The 8616-nt window shown below is 41.5% G+C and overlaps 1 long non-coding RNA gene across 1 annotated transcript; it reads right to left on the bottom strand.

Moving 5' to 3' along the window:
• Nucleotides 1-313: 313 nt before the first annotated feature.
• LOC114014676 (uncharacterized) lies at nucleotides 314-8356 on the bottom strand. The gene is made up of 4 exons (XR_008731637.1): nucleotides 8223-8356; nucleotides 6397-6508; nucleotides 2737-2858; nucleotides 314-2254 (listed from the first exon to the last, which is right to left on the bottom strand). It is a non-coding gene; the product is annotated as an uncharacterized LOC114014676 (long non-coding RNA).
• Nucleotides 8357-8616: the final 260 nt, after the last annotated feature.

The raw sequence follows: 8616 nt of genomic DNA, 5'->3' as shown, positions 1-8616 counted from the left end.
AACATAAGAGGAGGTGTCAGTCTTAAATTAACATTCTATTTCCACTTTCTATGTCCTTTATCCCCCCCCTCATTCTATTACTTTGACATTTATTTTCACATGTTGCTTCCCTCTGTAAGCCCATTACTTTTATATGGTTTTTTTTCCTTCCTTTACTTAAAAGTCTCTACAACATTCCACATACTTTTTCCTCTTGGTAGTGTCTCTTTCGAGCCAGCCTCCATTTTCTTGTCTGAAACAGCTACACTCATTTGTCCTTTTTAGGGCCTTGATCCTGAAAACCATCTTAAATCCGAAAACACTTAAGCACATGTTTAGCACTGGGGTTAATTTTTACATGAAGTGCAAGGTAAGCATTTACCTGAAGTTGATCAAAGTTCAACTGCTCTGCCAAACAGGTGTAGATTTTATATACATATATATATATACATATACATACACGCATGCATGCATATAAAATAAATGTTTTGGTTTGAAACTGAACAGCTTTCCAGAAGGGGAACCACTGGCTCATGAAAAGTATTTGGCAAATTATAACCTCTGTCTCAGGTACCTAAGACATATTGCAGTCATTACCATCAGTCATCTCAGCACCTATCGAGTAAGACCCTGAACAAAACACATCCTCCCTTCACCCGTGACACACAAGTGGGTTTTTTTTCCCACCTGTTTGTTCCTGTGCTGCACTACACCTCTGCAGAGAGGAGCAGCCACTGCGGTAGCAGGGCAGCAGGGGAAGCAGGACATCCTGGAGTTGCTCTGGTACGGGGGCACAAGTGTGGCATCTAGAAGATGTCCACCATCTCAGATGATGCCCAAAGCTCTGTGAAGAGGCTAAGGTGACCTGCCTTTGCATGGGCTCAACAGAGCTTCTCATCGGGAGCCTGCAGAGGAGGGTGGCATGGCCACAGCCCCACGGCACAGATAGCCACCCAGAGAGCTCCTTCAGATTGCAGACTGAGCACCTTTACAGCAGAAGGGAGCTCAGAAGATCTTTCACAGGGTTCCCATCCACTGCTACTCATTGTTTGTACTGAAAAATTATCCTCAAGTGCTCATTTTTCCATTCAGCTCCCATTGCAGCTGTCTCTCAGGTTGCACACAGAAGCTCACTCATGTCTTGAGCAGGGCATCGCTCCACCTTGACCTGGGCTCCTTTGCTTTGTTGGCTGGGTAGTCTAAAAGATGGGAGTATTCATTTCAAGCACAGGAGAGATGTGGCTTTCAAACTGGAGAATTTTCCTATGCAGGATTCCAGAATGTGGGCAGAGGAGTTTGTGTTCGCTTGTGCTCTCAGTCTCTGCCAGAAGCAGGGCTTGACCCACATGCTCCCTCCACCTTTCTTCCCAGGTGAGCTGCTTCGCTCCATGCTCAGTTTGCTGCATTTGCTGAACCTGTTCTCAGGTGCTCTATTTTCACATTGTATCAGGAGCCTGAACCATGAATTCTGCTGGGAACAGTTTGCTGTTTTGGGGCTTTACAAAGCCTATATCCGTGTGGGGTTTCAGTCGTTAAGCCCATTTAGGTATGCCAAGGGTACCAAGCGCGTTTAGGTACCTTGCCGAACAGAGATTATATTAACATTAATAAGAGCTACTTCCACAGGAAAGTAATTGCAAAACTGGGAGCCTTTTTGTTTTGTTTTACTTTTAATTTCGGAGCCTGCTCTCAGAGTAAGACCCTGGGTGAGGAAGTGGAAAGGCAATTACTTCCAGTGTGCTGGGCGAATTTGCCAGAGGAGAGAAACTGAATGTTTGATGTGTTCCCCAAGGCCAATGTTCTACAATTATAAAAATACACTACCTTCCCTGTAACTCTGTGAATATGAAACGAAGCAGCTTACCTACTATTAATTAGCTATATTTTGTAGTTTTATGGACATTGAACATGGTGTGCTAATTTGCATACATTAGCATGTAATTTAGATGCTTACTTCAAGGTATTCAGTTTTATTGCCATTACCTTTTGTGGCCTATTTCTCTAATGACTGTAATGGAATACAAAAGAGATTTCTCATTGTGTTTACCCTGTTACCTTATACATGAGTTTCAGAATAATGTGTCATGCTGAGAAGTGGGAATTTTCCTGCAGAAGGTTTTGCTTTCAAGTCTGAGCCACGTTGTGACCACCCACCCTGCTGAATTTTCTGACGCCGCCTGCATTTCCTTGGCTGCTGTACTTTTTTCACCCGTGTAAGGACACACAATCTTCTAAAAGTCAGGTACAAGTGCAGAAATCTGCTCCATTGCCTGCACTAAAAAAAGAAAGTCAGACACAAGAATTAATGGGTCCTATTCTGTCTATCAGCACCTAAAGGCACAGAGAGAGAAAAATAATCTGCAGCTGGGGAGAGCAGAGCAGGGTCGAAGGGCAGTGCCTGCATCTGCATTCACTGAGAGGCAGGGAGCAAAAATAAAGGGTCTCTTTTTGTTGCAGCTCAGCACTATTTTAGAAAGCGCAGATACTAACTTAATTACCACAGTTCCCTTTTGCACTAGAGCATTGCAGCAGGCTATAAATCAATACTTAAGGTCACATTCCTAAAAGCCCTGAAAACCAGCCTTTTCTCTCACTAAAGCATGTTGTTTGCTACTCCTGCATCAGTGTCGCACAAGTTCAAGATCAGCTAGGGGACAGGGCTAAAACAACGATTATAAAAAGAAATCAGAATTGCAAAACAGTAAGTTGTACAGCGAGCAAGTCCAGCTTGTGGCAGATACCACAACTGCATCAAACCTTCCATCCTCTCCGAGCAGAGAGGCAGGAGACGCATCGGCAGGTGCTCAGGAGTATGAAATGTGTTTCACTGTGTGCTGAATTCTGGTGCTGGAGGCCAAGTTGATGGAAGAAGAGCAGATCTGAAAAAATTACAGTTATTTCTGCTGAGTATATCTTTGGCAACTTTACTGTACATCTGAAATCAATTATACATGTGCATGCATGACATCTTATTTCAATAAATTGTTGGGAATGGGACTCGGGAGTTGCAAAAATAGATATTTTTTTTTTCCATTTGCTTTTCTATTATACCTGCTGACCCAGATATTTCACAACCTTTGGAAGAGAAAACAATTCGTATGAGATTGGGAAGATATGGAAAAAGCCACTTCCAGCTGAGATACACTTGGCACAGCACTGAACGGCCTAGCCAGAGGGAGGCTTCTTTTTGTTTGGGTTGACGCTGGCAGTATGTGGCCAACAGTAATATCAGATATAGAGAGGACTTGCATCCAGGTGCCCAGGGAACTACCAGAATGAGGTGCAGGATCCTGTAAATTTAAAACCTGATTTAGATACTAGATAGTCTTTATCTAAAAAAAAGTCTTTATATAAAAAAAAAACCAAACAGCTTTAATGTTTACAAAGTAATTTAGGAATCTTATTAAATGTGTACATTGCAGGGTGGGGGTGGGGATTAAAGAAGTTAGACATCTATTCAACATTAAAAAACAAATTTCAAGGAAATTTTAATTTTCAATGCGAAACTAGATTTTCACCAAAACTGAAATTTAATTTCCAAAACTTGCATGTTTCCTTACCAGGGACTTGGATTCCAGATGGATCACAGCACACTGCTGAACAGCATTATTAGTTCAGGTGCAAAATGGTGCAGATGCATTCAGTTCAGAGCCATCACTTGTAGATTCCCTGGATTTCAGCCCAAATACAGCCCCTGGAGGTCTGCCATACAAGTGGGAGAGCATGGACACATGTCCAGGAGCTCATCATCTCAGGCATGCACTGCGCGGCTCATCAAGATGTCTTTTGATTTAGAAGGCAAGCCTTGGACAATGCATTTTGGACTCCACAAATCACATTTTCCAATGGCATTTGTGAAAAATTTCTGAGAAGAATAGCAAAAGCATGATATCATTTGTAGTTGATGGGGTGAATATTTTTTACCCTTTTGCACGAGTATAAATAGCTCCAATAGCCTGTGACATGTCCATCCTGACAGCAAGGGTCCCCAGAGCACTGGAGCCAGCTTCCTGAGACATTGTTTGACGAGGACCTGGTCTAGATTATGGCATGCACAGGATAAAATTGTCCACGTGCATCTTCACGGTTACACATAAAGACAAAACTAATCTCTTCCTTTCCATTCTTTGTTAGAGAGACTCATGCGTGACTAGTGAACATGTGCTGGCGAGGAAGAGGAAAAAGATATTTCTCTTTTTAAAAACGTTGGTATTCTGATGATGGGCATTACACTGGTTCCTGAACAGCTACAGAGACAGGGCTGTCTTTTTGAAGGTATTCTCAGTTACTAATGCACTTCTGTATATGTTTAGGTTAGAAAATGTTGAAAGGCTCCAGACCAAATGGATAAGTATTTGTGGTAAAATTTGACAAAGCTTCTATACTACAGTAAAAACAAGGAAAAATCCCAACATTCAAAGCTATGCCCAGAGTAAATTTACTACTTCCTAATTCATTGATGTGCTGTTGACTTGAAATCATCAGTTAAGGCGTATAAGTCCTCTATGATAAAATAATGTCTGATACAACTTTTTTTGAAGGCTTAAGTAGTGCTGTAGAAGGAAGGAAACCTCAATGTACTTTAAATCATAGCAGGCTAGTCAATGCCTAAACATCCGACAGCACATATTTGTCACATAATTTACTACAGTGACAGTTATGAGCATCCAATTAACAATGCATTCAAAATGTTGCTGTATTATTTAAATCTGATCATTTGCCATAGCTCATCCCAGTCTTCAAGTAGGTACAGCCCAGGCTTTAAGAAACAGTTACAGAGCTATAAATGAGAAAGTGGCTGGGGATTAAACATTGTGCCAAAACTCTAGAAAACAACACCGGGGTTTTCAGAAGAGAGCTGCAATACCTTGAAAGTAAGATGTAAAGCATGGCTTAGGAAAACCTTCAGTCAGTATTTTCTACATGATATGTAAAAGTAATTTTTTATAATGTCTTGTGCTGTTGTGTGATACGACTGGCATGAAAGTAAAAAAGCCTGACTGGGCCTTGACTGTTCTTGTCATACATTCCTCATGCATTTCAGCTGCTGAAGAAGCCTTCTTTTATGCTCAGAGGGGCTGCACTGTTCATTAATCACAGGCTTGCTCAAGCAGTGCCACCATAAATACTAAATATGCATAAAATTCACAACTGAACCTACACTGCCTTTCCCCCCCTCCCCCTTCCACGGACTATCATATGCAGAAGTGACGTAGAGAAATCCAATAACATAGATAGAATAAACCCAAAAAGAGCACTTCCTCATGTCAAGCAGATTTTGCTTGGAGGATTCATTAAGATGATACTTTTCATCTTGGAATTCTTGAATACTGGAGTTTTTACCCTTAATACAGGTAGGTAGTCTTCAGCCATAGTGAGTGTATGGTTTCAGGTTTAAAAGAAAACAAAAATCCTGTAATTATTTCCGTATTATGTGCATACTTTCTCTAAATGCAGCCTCATAAAAGTACATTTCCTTTACATTCACTGTATCATATTTAGAGCTACATATGCTACCAGGCTAAAGGGCTTTCACGCAGACAGCTGAAAACACCCTTAATTAACAACCTTGAACATACGTGTGTGTATATATATATACACACATATTTCTGTGTCTGATATGTATAATACTGATTTGATTCACTAATGAATAAAAAAGAAGGGAATACTGTTATTTCTAAATATCTGTCTCATCTATATTCCTTCCATGCCTTGATAATTGCACAGTATGAAATTAACAGTACTTCTGCTTACAGTATGCATATAAATGTTTGTGGATTTGGAGGACTAGAACAAGCAACAGAAATTTGAACAGATTTGTATCCACTCCTAGCTCCTTTGTGGTTTTTTGGTGTAACCTTAATCAAGTCAGAGAAAATCTGCTCCTTTCTTAGGTGATCTATAAAGTGGGATGAGGTTTTTAATCTATATCATACTGATGTTATGAGACTTAGTTGCTGCAGTTAAGGCACTGAAATGTTTTACATGCTTTTGCAGGAGAGTTTCTGCATGGAATACCCATTCCATCACTGTATGAAGGGTCTGTTAAAACAGTACCAGATAAACCTTTCACAGGGAACTTGAATCAAGAGTTATGGATGCTAAAAAGTTCAGAAACTGTGCAATATATTCTTGAGCACCATCTACTGGTACTGAAAATGGTCAAAAACATCCGTAGAATCATCAACAAATATGTCGGTCTTCAACAAGTTGAAACTGTGAATAAAAGTAGATGTTTTTTGTTATTTTAAATTACGTTGTTCTGCTCATTTGGTGCTTTGTGATTTGCTTTGGTTTTCTTTTGTGGGGTAGGGGACTTGGGTGTCTACAAAAATGGAAATATCTTGGCCAAAATGCAAAATACAATGATTTGAGATGTGCTGCCACAGCGTCTCCTAACATGCGTAGTTTGCTTACTTTGTGCTTCACGCTCATCAGTTTGTAGACCTCTTTGGCCAGCCTACATCTCCAACACTGCACTCCCTTTTCTTCCCTGGGGGAATCTCCATGTTGCCTAAGCAAAAAACTCCTATGGGTAAAGAAAAAACGAGCCATCATTTAGCCTTGGAAGATAGATAGCCACTTAATCTTTGCAGAAACATTGACAGTTTAGGGGTAGGGTGCATGTCCTGGGCTGACTGTCACCCAGATGCAGTCAGACCACGACATCACCCTCATCTAAGGGCTGGGGAGCCCATGGAGTTCAGGCAAACCTACAGCCAGATGAGGCTTCGGTGCAGCAGCATTTACAGCTACAGATTATCCTTTAATCATGCCAGTGGGCAGTGGCACTGCACTGTGTAAAGCACAGCTTTGCTGATGTGTCTGCATCCACAGTACGAGTGTTTGAAGAGTTCCACGTGCCTGACAAGCACGGGCAGTACAGACACAGCGGGAGGGGAGGTGGAAGGCAGAGGGTCCTTACTCAGTCCTTATCAGCCCTGGGAGCAGGCGGGTTTGCTGGAGAGACTGGAAAGAAACTTACAAAAGTAGGAAAGAACTGGGTGTTGCTGCAGGTATATTCCTTAAGGGAAGCTGTTTCTTTGCTTGTGTTGGCTGACAAGGCCAGTAAAAGGCAAAGCAGGATGATTTTTCCTGAGTGGTGCCTGCAGATATTCTGCTTTTAACAAGCAAAAGACCACAGCCCTCTGCTGACCCTCTTCTGGCAATGTTAGGCACCGGACTCTCATATTTTTATGATATGCCTTCACAATATTTTGGGGATATTGATTAACTCCTTTCTAAGGAAGCCACTGGATAATCCAGTGGAAGACTTGAATCTATCTAGTAACATGCCAGAGGGGAGTCGAACAGAAAAGCCAAAAATGGGAAGAGTAAAACAAGCTGAAATAAAGCTAGGGAAGCGGTTTAAAAGTTTGGTTAATCAAGGCACAAGTCAGCTGAAGTTCAAGTACTATGGAATTGAGGGGCTCAGAATATTCATAACATTATCTTCCTTAGTGTACCAAAATTGACCAATGCCAAGCAGCTGCTTTAGCACTCCAGGACTTTGTGTCCAGTCCCTTATAGCTGAAAGTACAAAATGGGACTGCCCAGGTGAAAATCCCAACTTACTAAAAAATGACTGCCATACTCGAAACTTCTTGCACTCTTTACATCAATTTAAACATTCCTTAGAGCCATAACAAAACCAAAATTCTGCCGACTTTTGCACATATTTTTCTTAAAGATAGAAAAATAAAAATTTTTAAAAAATGTTTTCCAATTTTTACAAATAATCTAAAAGACCAGGATGCAAAGTGTTTTGTATGTTCAGTAATCTACTAATAATACATATGTTTTTTCCCTAAAAGATCTCAGTCTCTGCCTGGAAGAAACATTTTGAACATCATGAAGCCATCTAAACATTTCTTGCAATTGTAGCAAATTTAGGCAGGATTACTGCAGCAATATTCAGGCTTTTGATTCTGCTGACAAAGTTTAAATCCCTCCACCTAATATATACCTCCTGTTTCTCCAAGCCGCAAGGAACACTTTCCAAGACCAAATCTCCATAGCAATCCCTCCGGCTTTTTGGTTTAGAGGAATTTTGGCCTGTGCCATTGGTTACGAGGGCTGGAGAAACTGGGTTACCTGCCAAAAGTCTGGCAACACGTGATGATCAGATAAGCACCCCAAAGCCTTGACTCTGTGATTCCTCACGCCTTGAGCCTTTGCACAAGCACCAGGCTCTAATAACCCTCTGGGGGATGCCAGCAACCAGGGCAAGGGCAATTACTCACGATGGTCCAGAGGGCATGGGTGTAAGCAGCTCGTGTTTCTGGTCAGATGCCAAGCTGAGGTAAAGCCCGGGGAAAGAAGAGCTCAGTTCTGAGGGAGTGAAGATGTGTTGCTGTGGTTTTCCTTGTTAAAGCACAAGAAGGAGAGCAGGCTTTAGGCTCTGTAGGGTTCTCCCCCTCCCCCCTTTTCCTGTTTGAATACAAAATTAAATGTTTAGTTCAAGGAGTTAAGGGTTAGAATCACAAAACTGCCGAAGAGAGGGGCTTCCTTTTTTACCCCACTGCTCTGTGACTAAGACCGGGATCCAGGAAAGATCCACCACGTTTCAATTCCTTCCTCTTCTTCCTGGAGTATGAGAAGATGAGTATCTTTGTATCCATTGATACGTCCTCTCTT

Source organism: Falco cherrug, chromosome 3 (assembly GCF_023634085.1).
Source record: "Falco cherrug isolate bFalChe1 chromosome 3, bFalChe1.pri, whole genome shotgun sequence".
NCBI classification, from domain to species: Eukaryota; Metazoa; Chordata; class Aves; order Falconiformes; family Falconidae; genus Falco; species Falco cherrug.
Note: the sequence above shows the minus strand (reverse complement) of the source record. Positions and strands in the feature narration are given on the sequence as shown.